The 16,483-nt window shown below is 33.9% G+C and overlaps 1 long non-coding RNA gene across 2 annotated transcripts in view; it reads left to right on the top strand.

Moving 5' to 3' along the window:
• LOC127554842 (uncharacterized) overlaps positions 1 to 10,588 on the top strand; it is a 116,082-nt gene extending 105,494 nt beyond the window's left edge. For both annotated transcript variants that reach the window (XR_007952086.1, XR_007952087.1), the window contains exon 3: positions 9,970 to 10,588. This is a non-coding gene — a long non-coding RNA (uncharacterized LOC127554842). The remainder of the gene's footprint in view (positions 1 to 9,969) is intronic.
• The last annotated feature ends 5,895 nt before the right edge of the window (positions 10,589 to 16,483 follow it).

The raw sequence follows: 16,483 nt of genomic DNA, 5'->3' as shown, positions 1-16,483 counted from the left end.
ATTATGCTCTGTATAAATGTTCTCCAAACTTTTCAATGACATCCATGAATGCAACTAGATAGTGCAGTGGATGAGACACTAGACTTGAAGTCAGGAAAAACCGAGTTCAAATTTAATCTTAGATTCATTTGCCATATGACTAGGTTAGTCACATAACCTTTGTCTTTCTCAATTTCCTCAATTATAAACTGGACATCAAGCAAGTAAGTGGCTCAATGGAGAGAGTGCTAGACCTGGAGATAGGAAGATTTAAATTTCTGAATTAGACTCTGACTTCAGAAAAATAGAAGAGATGATTAATGAATGGCAATGACAGCTATGAGCAAGCAGGTAGATGGTGTAGTAGATAGAGTGCTGGTCCCAAAGTCAGGAAACTTCCTCTTTGGGACATTTTTGTCTTGTTTTTCATATGTTTCCACAATGAAATATAATTTGTTCCTAAATAACAACTGTGATGACCGTGTATTTAAAATCAGCCGGAGTCAGGAATTCAGGTTAAGGGGAAAATCTCCAATCTTTATTGAAATGAAGAAGTGAAGAAGGTTTGAGATAGCAATATGGGTGGACAGGAAGCCAGCTAGCAGAGGGGGATTGGAGGTGAAGGGTGGTCATGATAGCAATGCGAGCAGCTGTGTCAAGACAACAGCCAGCAGTCTCTCTTTCTGCTTCCCTTTCCACTCCCCTGCCTCCACCCACCAAAAATGTCATTTCCTATACAACACATCAATACTTGCACAAAGAGTGGTGGGGGCCATTCTTTCTCCAAGCATATATATTAATAGAGTATGGTCCAATTACTATTTAGCCTCACATGCTTGGGACCTCAGTGCATCAACTCAAGCCTCAGCCCATTACAAACAACCATGCAAACATAGTACTTTACAAAAAATGATTGTTCAATCTTTTTGATTTCAAGATCAGAGACATTCAGTTTTGTGATATTCTCCTAAGAAACAATGGATTAAGTCATTAAAACCATGTGACTAGTAACAGAAATGTAATCTTTCATTATATGCCATTACAAGTGGATATTTTTATATTATTCAGCTTAGTTTTTTTTTTTTCATGTTGGAGCTCTAAAATGCCTTATTTGATAAAGTGAGATTTCAAATGGAAAATCATGCCAAAATGTCAAAGTTTTCAATACAGCTTTGCTAAAAAGGTGTTCTATCAAAACCTATTGATGAGAAAGAGAAACAATGAGTATAGCATTCAGAAAATAAAAGTATAGAAACTGACTAAGATGGAAATGCTTGGTAGATAGTAATTTGCAAATTTGGGATCATCAGGGAAAGACATCTTAAACAAGTCTCCAGACTTCAAAAAAATCTTTTCAGATATGCTGTCCCTAACTCATAGCAATATATGGAGATTTCAAAGAAATAACAGAGACCATCTCTACTATTTGTGTTGTCATTAATTACTCTATGTATTGTCTCAAATTTCTGTGTAGTCTTCATGCTTTTCATGTGTCATTTTGTTATGGGTGTTTGCTCATTTCAGACATGTCCAGATACTTAGAATGGTTTGCTATTTCCTTCTCCAACTTATTTTTTTAATAGGGGGAGGAAGGAGCAGGCAACTAGGATTGAGACTTGCTTAGCTAATAATGGACTAAGACCAGATTTGAATCCACAAAGAGGAGGTTTCCTGACTCTAGGACCAGCAATCTATCTACTACACTATCTACCTGCTCATAGCTGTCATTGCCACTAATTAATCATCTCTTCTATTTTGTCCTGGTGACTTCTATATCTCAGCTCTTTGGAGTTTCTTTAAAGTCAATAATGTCAATCACTGTCTTGGGAATCAAACAGACATTCTGTTGTAGAAAGAAAAAAACAACAACTTTCAATTTTCATCCATGTGAGCAGAAAAATGACATTTCCTGTTGGATCATATGTATTCTTTATAAATTCCTTTATTATCAAGTCTTTTAAACTCCACATCATTGTTTACTCTCAGTCACCTTAAAGATGAAGTCCCTCTTGGTGTCTGAAGTGACTCATTTGAAAAAACAATCTCCTGGATGAATTGTGTAGCTGCTCATAAAGTTATCAGTGATCATGTGGGCTTCTGGGAACCTCATCATGACATAGAGTCAGGGCTAGGGTCACAAGTGGGGTTAGAATGGAGAACTGAACCCGGACTGAAACTACAGCAACTTCTTAGCTTCCTTGGCTTGAATCATCAAAAGTCATGGCTTACATGTATATAAAGTAGTTGGTAGTTTTTGATAAGGTAGTTGGTAAGTTTCTGAAATCTTTTATCTTAGAATTTATTGTAAATTGTCCCTTTTTGCATTGCTTTTTTCTGTTTCTCTTCAATTATGTTCAAATTGGTAAGATCAGGTTGGGCAGATGAAAACTGACTTCTTGTTTTCCTTTGTCACAGGAATCTGAATTTATCAGCCATGAAAATCTAAGAACCTCTGCCTACCAACAGATGTCATAAATGTTAGAATAAAGTATTAAGTGGTTCTCAAAGTATGGTCCAGAGAATCTTAGAGGTCTCTGAAACCCTTTCAGGGAATCTACAAATCTGAATTCTGTTTCTAATGTTATCTGTGGAATAGTTCAACACATATGTCTATCACCTACTGATGAAATATTTCATATTCTAAGTGGATAAATAAGTTGAAGTATACCTATCTGTCTGTAATCTGTGCTATCTTATTCATGCAGTGGCTAACAAGGACCCTGAAAATTCTTGCAACAGCATTGATTATGATCAATTCCAGAATATTTGCAATACTATGAGGTTTTTTTTTTTTTGCTTCTAAAATGGTAAATATAACTTATCTAAACAAAAACTCTTTGGATGGATCCTCAATAATTTTTAATACTATAAAAATACTGAGAACAAAAGTTTGAGAACCACTGCTGATTAATCCATATTTGTTCATTTGTTCAGTCTAGTAGTTTATGCACATACCACTCTTGCAGTTGATACATGTGAATTACTGGATATAATGATCTTGCCATTATCTAATAATTTCTTTGAATGCTTTTTGAGCTATTTCATCATATATAAGGAAATCTTCTATTCTATTTATTCTATATTCTATATTTTCTTATATTCTAGCATGGCAAGGAATTAGTGAAATAGATTTTTGGAGTTGGTCTTTGCATATAATTGACATTCAACTCACGCAATGAAAGCATGTTTATTCTCCTGCTGAATTTTTGCCTCAATCAATCCTTTTATTCTTCTGACAATTGACCACTCTTAATACTATATAGTTCATGGTTTTCCATGCTTCTCATTAATAGTCATCCAGTAGACTCAGCTAGCACTCAGAAAAGATATTTTATTCAAATATTGTATCAAAAAACAGTGGTTACAAAGCACTTCCCCTTTCCTATTCAAAAACAAAGAAACAAACCAGTGATTGCTTTATTGGAAATACACACAGATTCTGGTGTTGCAGAGGATGAACACAGATTTAAAATATAATGGTAGTGATATATATGCATATAACACATTTGTTATGTTATGAACACTGAAATAGAAAATATTTGATGAACTTTCTCTTTTTGGAGAGTCATGTGGTATGGAGTATTAGTGACAGATGAGCAGCTTTAGGGCTCAATTAGTATTCTATAAGTTTTCTTGTGTAATAATAAAGGATTAGGGGAAGGGAAGTACCAAAGGAAACATTCAGTACATTCTATATCACATAAAAAATAAATACAATAATAGAAAATATAGCATAAAATGGAGTCACTTGTTCAGTTATATGTGATTCTTTGTGATTTTTTTGGGGGGTTTCTTGGCAAAGATACGGGAATGGCTTGCCATTTCTTTCTTGAGGTCATTTTACAGATGAGGCAGTGAGGCAAACAGGATTAAGTGACTTGCTCATGGTCACAGAGCTAGTAAGTGTCTGAGGCCAGATTCTGACTCAGGTCCTCCTGACTTGGGACCCAGTCTTCTATTCACTGTGCCATCTAGCTGAATCATTTTTGTTCTCTTCCCCCCCTCCAAAAAAAAAAAAGTTCCTTTTAACAATGCCAAGACTGAAGCAAATACATATCAGAGCCATGGTGTTTGTCTCCTATTTGAAGCACTTAAATTGCATAATGGAGTCCTGATTTGGGAATCAGAAAGACTTGAGTTGAAATCCTATCTCAAACATTTACCAGCTGTATAATCCTAACAAGACACTTAATTTCTTTCAGCCTCATTTTCCTCCTCTACAAAGTGGAATAATATTGCATAGAATTTTCATGAAAATCAAATGAGAAAATATTAGTAATGTGTTTAGCATAGAGCATGCCCCAGTGTTTATTATTATTAATCATTGTTATTATTAACAATGATTTCCTTAGGAAAATTTAAGCTTACTCTTAAGCTTAAATTTCAAGTATGAATACTTTTTGTTACTCTTACAAATCCCAATCTTTTAATAGATTAAGTGCATTTTAAAAATATTTTTTCATAGAATGATGGGAACACAATGTTCCCTTTAGATCCCTTATCTAATAGACCAATGCATTCCACATTTCCAATCCTCACAATCACTTACATGCAGGTTTTATAAATGCAAATGAGATTGATTCATAAGCAATCAGTGATGAGATCAAGCTTACAGTTTTGGAAGAGTTCCATTCATCGCCCTATCCTTATTTACCAGTACTGGTTCTGTGGTCTCAGTTTCTTCAGAACTAAGTCACCATTCTCCCAGACGCCTTTGTCATATGCATAATTCCATAGTCCATAGAAATAAGTCCTGTAGAATTAGGTGGAGAAGGAGGAGATTTTTTTGCTTTCAGCAAACAAAGGTGCAGTCTGATTTGTGTCAGCATTTGTGCTAGAACTGGCCAATTTATAGGTGGAACTAGGGAGAAAAACCATTCAGCTAGAGTGGAGTCTTATTTGAGGAGGGCTGATCTGGAGAGATATAGATAATTCAGAACTATATTTTTTTTTTGTGAGTTAAAGCAAGACTCCATAACTGCTATGTATATTTTTCTCCATCTAAATTCCATGTTGTTGTTTTATTGTTTTTTCAATTGTGTCCAACATTACATGAACCATTTGGAGTTTTCTTGGCAGAGATAATGGAGTAGCTTGCCATTTCCTTCTCTAACCCATTTAACAGATGAAGAAACTAAGGCAAATAGGATTAAGTGACTTGCTCAGAATGACACAAGTATTAAGTGCCAGGTGGACTTTAAGCCTGTGCAGAGGACATAGAATTTGATCCTGGTCTATTTTTGGCAGGATGTGCTACTTCAAAGCCCATAATTACAAATTAAGAGTCTTTCCCAGGTTCACTACTTTGAAAAAATTCTTACCTATCTCCAGAGCTTGACTTACTACAGAGCAAGGCTTCTTCCAGAGAATAAGAGCCAAGATGACAATCTTTAAATTTTGACTAAACTAAACTTTAAATTTTGATCTTCAATACTATAAATCTATTTTTCCCCATCTGTTAGGAACTATGGGTGTCAAAGCACTAAGGAGATGTTGTGGAAACCAGAAGGTTGAGAAAAGAAATGCATTCACCTGATTAAGCCCAGGTTTTTTTTTTTTTTTTGGTAGTCAACCCCCATTAAACCCTCCAGTGCCCTATAACCATATATTAGGACAGTACAATAAAATTTTCTTATTATCTTGATGTGTTCATTTTCACTGGTACAGAGATTACTGAGTGGGATGACTTTGTATGAAGAAGAGATGAGATTGAAGGGAGTGGGGGGGGGCAGAGATGCCTAGGAAAGATTTTGAGGGATGTCCTGGGGAACAATGGAGATAGGGTTGAGCCCCTTACAATCCTTGCTCACTATATCTTTCATTTATAAAGCCACTTGGGTTCATGCTCTGCTATTACAGTCTGTCAGTCAACCAGTCAAATAAGCATTTCTTAAGTGTCTACTATGTTCCAGGGAAAATTTAAGAGCTGAGAGTACAATGAAAAGCAAAAACAATCCCTGTCACCAGGGAGCCCACATTTTAAGGGAATCATAAAAATGAAAGTAACTTTTAGGGTGCTAAACTCCTCTATGGAGTTAACCTACCAGTCAATGATGTATTCCCATCTCTTCTTTCTCCTGCTTAATTTTTTTTAAGGTTATTGATTTTATTGTTATTAAAAATTTTTTTAAAGTAAACACAAAATAAAAAAAAACATTGTCATGTATACAATAGAACTTGAGAATTCAAAATATAAAGTAAAAAAATCTCCATTTCAAGAAAGTCTATAATAAATGCTACACATTATATTCAGTTGTATGTCTTCTTTTTTTTCTAGTTATACCTGTACATTAACTTTTTAAATCCATATTTATGAATCTTGTTGAGAGAGAAAAATCAGAACAAAAGAGAAAAGCCATGAGAGAAAAAAAATGAAAAGAAAAAAAAAGAACATAGCATGTGTTGATTTATATTCAGTCTTCATAGCTCTTTCTCTGGATACAGATGGCATTTTCTACCCAAAGTTTATTGGGATTGCTTTGGATCACTGAACAGCTAAGAAGAACTAATCTTTTTCATAGTTGATCAGCACATAATATTGTTGTTACTGTGTATAATGTATTCCTGGTTCTTTTTGTTTTGCTCAGCATCAGTTCATACAAATCTATCCAATCTTCTAAAATCAACTCATTTATCATTTTTTGTAGAACAATAATATTCCATTATTTTCATATGGCTCTTATTCAGCCATTCACTAACTGAGTATCTACTCATTTTCCAATTCTTTGTCACCACAAAAAGAGCTGCTTTTATTTTACTATTTGTTGTATTTCTCTAATCAATAATGATTTAGAGCTTTTTTTTTATAATCTCCTGGTTAATTATGAGTTCCATAGGGTACTTTTTCCCCATTGTTAATTGTTAAAAATCCTTTCCTTGCTAACTATATGCTCTCCCAAATCTATTTCATATTTAACATTCCTGATGCCTATTTTACCTCATTTTGTCTATAATCTCTTCTCATAAATAAATGTACTTTTTGGCAAGAAGAAAATTCTTGTAAATTCTTCACATATGTATGCTACCAAACCTCATCATTTGGGACCTCTATCTTATCTTTTTGTTGGTTTTTGTTTGGGAGCATGTGTTGGGTATGAATTTTATTTAAAAATTTTCAATCAATATACACTAATATATTATACTTCACTCCCTTGTCTAGATATTAGGATTATATTTGACTTTAAAAAGAGTTTAGTAAGATTATTTTTCAAGTTTTAATAATTTCTGTAGAATCTGATATTATTCTTTGACATTTGATAGAATTCTATAAACTCATAAGGACCAGGAGATGTTTTCCCTCACTTTGGTAGATGTTTTATAGATGGTTCTATTTTTCTGATTGAAATATTTAAAATCTCTCTTGAAAATTTCTATTTCCTTTCTGTTAGACTGGGTCTTTTGGAGTTCTCATTTTTGTTACCATATATAATCGTTTGTGGTAATTCTTTTATTCTGATAGTGTTGTGATTTTACTTTATTCATTTGTTATTTTGTTGATTTTTTAAGCTTTTATTTTTAATCATGTTCACCAAAGGCTTACCAACATTTTTAGCTTTTTCAAATAATTAGCTTTTAGTTTTGTTAATTTGTTCTGTAATTTTTAAATTCAATTTAACCATTTCCCTCTAATTTTCAAATTCTTTTTTGTGCTTACTTTGAATTTGTGTCTTCCAAATTACAATAAATAGCATATTGGATTCATTAATCATCTCCTTTTCTATTAATGTCTTTTTATATGATACTGAATCAGTCGTGATTGGTTCTGGTATAAATCCAAATTGGTCATAATGTATAATCTTTTTGACTTATATTAATGCAAGCTGTTTTTAAAAGGTTTATTTAATATTTCATTGCAAATATTAGGGGTTTTTTTACATTTTTATTTATTTACTTATTAATTATTTGCTTGCTTACTCATTTATTTATTTGTTTCCTTATTTGTTTGTTATCCCACTGAACTGTCTCTTCCTAGTTTAAGTATCAACATAATATTTGTAGCACACAAGGAACTGGATAGAATCCTTTGTTTTCTTTTTTTTTTGAATAAAGTGTATATAATCTTACAAGGAGTTGTTCTTTAAAAGTTTAATAAAATTTACTTTAAGTTCACTTAATTCTGGAGGGTTTTTTCCCCCTGGGAATTAATTTATGGTTTATTTAATTTCTTTTTTCTGAGTTTGAGTTAAATTGCCTATTTCTTGTTCTGTTAATCTCAGTATCCTGAATTTATGTAACTATTAACTTTAGGTTATCAGTTTTATTGGCGTATAGCTGGGCAAAATTATTTCTTATAATTTCCTTTATTTTTCTTGATTTTTTATAAATTATTCTTTTAAATTTTTATTGATTATTAAGATATCCTATTTTTATAAAAAATTAACCAATGGTTTATCTATTTTCATTTTTCTCCAAAAATTAGTTCGTTTTGTCAGTAAAATAGGTTTTTTTATTTTGACTTTATTAATCTCTTCTTTGATTTTTCAGAATTTCTATTTTGGTGTTAGGTTCATTTTTATAAATTTGAATGCCTAATTTATTGACCTGGTCTTTCTTTTGTTGATGAAGGAATTTAAAGATATATATATACACATACATACATACCTATATATATTCCTCTCCCTCCCTTCCCTCGCCCGCTCAAGGACTGTTTTGGTTGTATATAACAAATTTTAGTATGTTGTTTCACTGTCATTGTCTTTAATAAAATTATCTATCTTTTCTATGGTTTTTTCTTTGATCCACTAATTCTAAGATTAAATTATTTTGTTTCTAATTAAATTCTAATGCTTATTTCAACAATCTTTAGTAAAAAATAATTTTATTGCATTGTAGTCAGTAAAGAAGCAATTAGGTGGTAGAGTGCAGAGAATTCTGGATTTGGAGTCAGTAAGACTAATATTTCTGAATTTAAATCTGGCCTTAAACACTTGTTAGCTGTTTGATGCTTGGCAAGTCACTTAAACACTCTTTGCCTCAGATCTGGAAAAAGAATTGGCAAACCACTCCAGTATCTTTGCCAAGAAAACTCCAAATGGAGTCATACATAATTATACACAATTGAAATTATGGATCAATAACAGCATGATTCTTTATGATAATAAGATTCTTAGGAGATATTGTTTTTTCATCATCCGGAATGCATAGAGACAATTCATCTTTGTATAATCCCTTCTAATTGATCAAATATCTTTACCTTTTAAATTTTATATTCTTTTTCTTTTTAGTGAAATTTATTGCACATCAAGAAATTCTATCAAGTCAAACAAAAGAAATCTGCTCACTTCTAGACCTATCTCAATACTCTTTCTTAGTGCAGACTCTAAAGCCATCTTACAGATGATCTTAGTACTAGCTTATATGACAATCAAAGTCAGAAGTTTAGTTGTACTAACATTCCTGGCTACCTTTTTATATTCAGTTTCTTTGTGAATTTACTTAAATCTTTATTTCACTTTGAAAAAAAATATTTTTAAATAATAGTTAATAAATTAAGCTATAGGAATTTAAATTATGTGAACAATTTTAACAGCTATTCTCTAGTCACCCCTTAAATCAAGCTATATTTAGATTATTTTCCATTTACCATTGCTCTAATAAAGAATACCAAAAAGTTTCCATAATCATGGATTTTCTGAAAACGAGAAAAAAATTAGTGTAAATACCAAAAAAAGGGTATTTGATAAAAATAAGAAAGCAGATTTCTTGCAAAGGTAGTAAAAATAGAACCTATGAAAATGTAGAAATATTTTATAAGGGTGATATCAAGTTTAAATAAAAATAAGAGGTACTAACTTGTATATAAGAATCCATATGGGCTACATATTGACTTAGAAAATTACATATTAACATTATTTATGTTTCTTTTTACTTTTTTGTTAAATATTTTGTATTGTTCAATAATCAACTGATTTTCAGTTATATCCAACTCTGTAATCCCATTTAGATTTTCTTGGCAAAAATATTGGAATGATTTGTTATTTCTTTCTCTAGCTTATTTTACAGATGCCCAGAATCACACCTTTTAATCCAGTTTGGACCAATTCGGGAAGTGGCTGCCATGTCTTTGATACATTTGTTTTATATTACATTGGAACTACTTCAATAAACTTCAATTGACTTAAAATATGTGTATAGCTTGTGTTCCTAGATAACCAGTTCTTACTCTATCCTTTGAATATCTGGACCGTAATTATTTTAAGATTAGAATTTATCTAGATAACTTATAATGCTACATTGATCTTAGAAAATTTGGCATCTGGAAGCTATTATGGAGGGTTCCTCAATGAAACAAGCCTGAAGGCATCAGCCATTTTCTCTTTCATCTCTTAATTCCACCCTTAACACCTTAAAACAAAATACAAATAACCTCCCTCCTCCCCCCCCAAAAAAAAACAACCCAACCAATTCTTCCTTTATATTTCTTGTTTACAACACTTTTCCACTTCTTTCCATTTTATTTTCCTATGTTCTATTCAATTCTGATCTTTTCCCCAGAAATACTTGGAGGCCCTGTATGTCATTAAAGATCCATTCCCTCCTGAACTTTTTGTAGGACTTTATTTTGCTGCGGAAGTTAGTCATTTGTTTGTTTGTTTAGGCAATTGGGATTAAGTGATTTGCCCAGGGTCACACCGCTAGTAAATATTAAGTGTCTGAGGCTGGATTTGACTCAGTTTCTCCTGACTCTAGGGCCAGTGCCATTTAGCTGCACCTCAGGTAAGTTATTCTTTATGTAAATCTTTATATATTTTTATATATCATATTCCATCACAACTGAAATCCAGAATAGGATCATTTACACCAGGGCTTCTTAAACTTTTTCCATTCGTGACCCATTTTTGCCCACATTTTTATGCAAACCCAAGTATACAAGTATATATAAAATAGATATACAAATCAAACTGATAATAAATCATAATTTTGCAATTCCTAATTCAGTTATAAAATCCCAGATATATTTGTGTTTCACAGTTTAAGCACCTGATCTACACCTTTACCTCAACTCAAACAAGGATACACTTTCCATCAGAGGTTTGCCCCCCAAACTTTTAAATGAAACTGGGAGGTATTCCAATGTACACATTGATGATCTTCTGCTATATTATATTTATATCTTCTTACACACACATACATATACATGTGTATGTATATTTTGCTGAAAATTATGTTAATTCAGTGGCCTATTCCCAGCCTTGCTTATCAGTGTTGGGGTGTTTGGGGCAATTGCACCTACCCAAACTGACTACTCAGGAGTCACTCCAAATGATGTACAGAAAGAATTTATTAGAATCTCGAGAAGCGGACCGGCCTGGCCTGTGGGCCCGAAAGGACAGCAAAGATACCCACAGGAGGAGAGTCATTTACGTGAAGATGCTTACAACTTTTATACATTTCAGACAAAGAACCCCCAAAATCCCACCCTTTACAGGCTGTGATTGGTTACATAAATCTTTATCTCCCTATTTGGTCAGTGGAATGCAGTGAAAAAGGTAATATACAGCTTCGGCCACTTAATTCCTTCTTTGGACAATGGAATGCAGTCCAGGTCTCATCTAAAATCACGTGACTGGGGCCTATAGGCCTGATCTACTTCAGTTAACAGTCTCTGATCAATATGTTCTTAATCTGTAAGTTCTTCACCTTTCCACACAGGGGTATGTTGTGTTTGAGAAGGAAAGACTAAGTCTGCAGCTTTTTATATTATTTGTTCTTTACCGTGGAATGCTATTTATATAGTGTCACATTTTTGCTATTGAGGATGGGGGGTTGGGGGAGGACCTGAGATGCAAGGACACAACCCAATTTGCTAAGGTAGAGGTATCTGAATTATCTTAACTTTACCTGTAAAACTTTTCTTCACCTTGAGGCAATTGCTGATGTCCCAGTAATCAGTCTGTCAACCTGTTGCTATACTTATAATTATATCTTTATTTATTATTTATTATATTCTATATTCTCTTTGTCCTGAGTTTTGAGTTTTACCTTGTTAATCAGGGGAAAGGTCCCCAAAGGAAATTTCCATACATTCCACACATACGTACATTGTATGTATGCATATATTGATGAGGGAGCGCCAAAACTTTCTAAAACTCCTTCAAGGAGAAAGTCTCCTTGAATCGAGCCTCTGTAGGGGACACTGCCCAAGAGAAATATCCTAACAGCTTCATTCTGTTTTCCTGAGAGATAGATACCAACCCCATTGGTAACACTCACTACTGATTAAGCTTCCCATTGAATTAAAGATCAAGCCTAGAAAGACTCATTCAACTCCATTCAAATTCCAGCTCAAGCTGACCAGCCCCCATGAGGAGCAGGTTTCAGTTTGTAGCTAAGACTTCTATTATAAAAAGAGCCAATTTTAAACACACTTCTCGCAGAGGACCTAATATGCCAAGGAATCTCTCTTCCTGACATAGTAGCAAACTCTGCCCGCTGAAATGATATTCTCTTTCAGGGTTACCCTCTCTTTATCTCCCTCATCTATTTCCCTAATGAGACTTTATACCTTTCTGTTGGGATCTCTCTACTAGAAACTTTACTTCTCTGTCAGAGCTTGTCACTAAGGAATTCAGGCTTTCTATTCATGCATAGCAAAGACTGATTTCCCAATGCCAATAATAAACTTCTTTTTATCAGTCTAAAATCCTTTACAAAGGACCTCTGCACTGCCAGAAGGGGGTTCCCACAACTTCCTACTTTGCACAAATTCTAAAGGGGATTTAGGGGAGCCAAATCTCTTCATTTGGTTCCCTGAAAACCCAAACCTGCCACTAACCTCATCATTTAATTCCCTGACCATAAGGAACCCTAATCAGTATGTTTATATATGGATATATGTATATGCATATATGTATAATTTCTGTCTCCAAGCAATAATTACTTAGTCATATAACCTCCAGAATCCCTTGTTTCTGCAATTAAAGTAGTCTGAACCTGGAGGAACTTCAGCCATTGCCTTCCAATGACTCATTCCAAGAGGATCTCAAATCTAGATCCAAAGGCTTGGGTGGCTCTGACCAACCAGGTTGGGTAGAGTATGATGAAATATGTGGTAAAATAATCAGATAAAATGGAGAAATGATTAATTTCAGTAATGCCCTAACTATTGACCAACAACAGCATGACTCTTTATGACAGTAAGATTCTTATGGGACACTTGTTTCTTTATCATCCAGAATAGAATGGAACCAATTTTCCTCATAATCCCTTCCATTTGATCAAATATCTTTACTTTTTCAATTTTATTTTCTTTTTAGTGAAATTTATTCCACATCAGTAAATTCTATTGTCAAACAAAAAAAAAATTCTTATTATTAGACCTAAATTCCATTTCTTAAAGGGAACTCTAAAGTCATTTTATGGATATCCTGGTAACTACTTTAAATGGCCATTATACTCAGAAGTTTAGATTGTACCCCTAATATTCCTGGCTGCCTTTTTATAATCAGATCAGAATGAGCCTTAGTACCCAGAGCATATTTGCATATAGTTTTATTAACAACTCCCTAGAATGATCATCAATCAAATTTGTATCAGTCCATGCTTCAAAAGCCAAATCCAAATATCTTTATTGGAGAGAGTATCATCATACTCTTGATTACTTAACATGGTCCTCTTTGTGATCCTCTCTGGGGTTTTCTTTGTAAAGAAACTAAAATGGGGCAGCTAGATGATGCAGTGGATAGAGTGCTAGGCAGCTAGATGATGCAGTGGATAGAGTGCTAGCCCCGAAGTCAGAAGAACCTGAGTTCAAATCTGACCTCAGACATTTAATACTTCCTAGCTGTGTGATCCTGATCAAGTCACTTAATCCCAATTGCCTCAGGGGAAAAAAAAAAGATACTCAAGTAGCTTACTATTTTCTTTTCCAGTTCATATCTAGCCAGTCTAAAAAGCAAAAGGATAATTGGTGAGCTTTTGAGAAATACTAGAAAACAAAGAGTTCTGGAGTTGCAAGGAGGGTAAGGAAAGGTTTTTTGTCATTCTGACCTCTGACATTCCTTAATCCCCTCACCTGTGGACATTACTATCATGCCATTCTGTCTGCAAAGGAGTATATGAAAAGAAGTGGGGAAAGACTGAAAGAAGAGAAATGGAAAGAGACTTTGGACATCATAATGGATTCCACTTATAAATGTTCCTAGAGGTGAAAAGAAATACTTTACACTAGATGAGGGCTAAGGATTTTGGTGCTGAGACAGCTACTTTTCCTGTACAGGGGGAAAATCAGAATTCCTGAGGGCAATTGGCACTTGGAATAATAGAAGAACATGGACATAAAGAGGAGATTTCTAGGTAAATGGAGGAGAAAAAAATGTCAAAAAGAAAGCTTACAGATTGATTGAGTAGGGGAGGTTCTCTATCATGGCACAGTGTCTTCTTTGATACTGGTGATAATTGGCATTGTTCTAAAAATGAGACACAATGGAATTAAAACAATGCATGGCATAAGCCCTAAAAGGCAGAAATGGAAAGGACATAGAGGATAGAACCTAAGATGAATACTTTAGAAGTTTTGATTAGTTGAAAATACAGAGAAAAGAGAGGGATCAAATGATTATAGAATCGTGAATCAGAGAATAAGTGTGTAAACAGAAAAAGAAGATGGATAAGGAAAAGGGTGAAAGAAATCATTTTTGTTCAAAACAGGCACAAAATGTAAAATTTTGAAAGCTGATGAACAAGAGTATATAAAGTAGAGAAAAGGAAAGGGGGCCAAAAGAAAAAAAACAGGAGCAGAAAAAAGAGGTAGAGAAAAGCAAGTGAGAGGAATTGGTAAATAAAACTTTTAAGGAAAAGGGGTAACAAGAAGAAGGGTGGGGGTGAGGGGAAGACAACCAGTAGGAACAGGGGACATCTGGAGCATCATATTGTATTTACAGCTTTAATAAAACCCATATATATATATATACACACACACATATGTCTGCTGTCAATCACTGTGAATATGCATACCACCCCCATACTACTTTGACTGCTTCCTTGATTTCTGGGCTATTGATATCTGAATAATGTTCTAGGACTTTTGAAGAAACTCATTGCTATATCCTTAAGGGCACTGTCTTTTAGGACAAAATGGTTATCTAGTCTAACTACACTCTCTATCACTATTTATGCAGGATTTTATGTAGGATTTAACACAGTAAGTGTGGGTGGCATTGGGGGGGAGCACATGACATTCAGCCAGGCAAAAAGGCATAATATTAATGCCTTCCCAAAGATGGGAATGACAAAGAGCTTCCCTTACTCCCCATGCAACTCCAGAATTCTTTGTTTTCTAGTATTTCTCAGAGACCCATCTACTGTCCTGCCTTTTAGATAGTCCAGAAACCTATAATGAAATAATTAATAACTAAAAAGTTTTTCTATGCTTATCCCAAACCTCAGATTCAGTACTGGCTGAGGTACACTTTATTTTCTATGGCTTACTCCCTGGATTTGCATACATTTGTTATGAGTGCCCCCACACCTTGTGGCTTCTAAGACATCTAGATTAGTTAGAAGTCAAAGATTTATTAAACACCTACTGTATGTAGGTGCTATGTTAAGTGATAAGAATACACAGAAAAGAAAGACATTCTCTCCCTCCAGGGACCTCACAATTTTTAGATTCTTTGTAGCTCTCATGGTCCAGAAATAAATGAAATTCATATTTACTTTATTTGACTGGAATAAGGTAGAAATTGCAAACAAGTTAGAGAGACTTTTCCATGTGAATAAGGGGGGAAATTAACATACAATTGAATACAGCAGTCTGGTTAAATTTGCAATAATAGATAGATATTTCTATGCATTTTCTTACCAATCTGCATCTATTCTTCAGTCACGGGAGCTGGGCAGGTGAAGGCAATGAAAGAGATGAAAGATCAGGGAAGCCCCAGCTATTATTATAGAGGGATGAATCTAGGAGCATCCCAATTTCTAACCAGCTTATAAGTATGTATAGGGTAGATTGCAATGATTTTCTCCACAGCATAAGGTCCATGATGGATTTTTATCACTCAGGAATTTTTTTTCTTTACAATCCTTAGAACAATCCAACTCAGTGTGAGTATATTCATATCCTAAGAAAAGGATCAATAGGATCATAAATTTAGAATTGTAAGGGGGTAATCAAGGCCACTAGTCTCTTTCAGTTTAATTATAAAAAGTGGGATCTGGCCATTGTCCAGTGAGAGCTGGAATTAGGAAGAACTGAGTTCAAATCAAGCCTCAGACACTTAGTAGCATTATAATTTGGATAAATTACTTAATCTCTGTTTGTTTCAGTTTCCTCATCTGTAAAATGGGAATAATAATAACAACTATTTCATAGGGATGTTGTGAGGATCAACTGAGATAATATTTATAAAATGCTTAGCACAGAGCCTGGCACATACTATTTCCACTGTTCTATATCTAGTAGCTGATCCTATGTTCCTTGAAATTTGAAGACATGTCAAAAAGATTATTCTCTAAAGACATTATGTCTTTATAGCTTAGATTCTCTTCTACTTCTCTAGTT

Source organism: Antechinus flavipes, chromosome 3 (assembly GCF_016432865.1).
Source record: "Antechinus flavipes isolate AdamAnt ecotype Samford, QLD, Australia chromosome 3, AdamAnt_v2, whole genome shotgun sequence".
In the NCBI taxonomy this organism is placed as follows: domain Eukaryota; kingdom Metazoa; phylum Chordata; class Mammalia; order Dasyuromorphia; family Dasyuridae; genus Antechinus; species Antechinus flavipes.
Note: the sequence above shows the minus strand (reverse complement) of the source record. Positions and strands in the feature narration are given on the sequence as shown.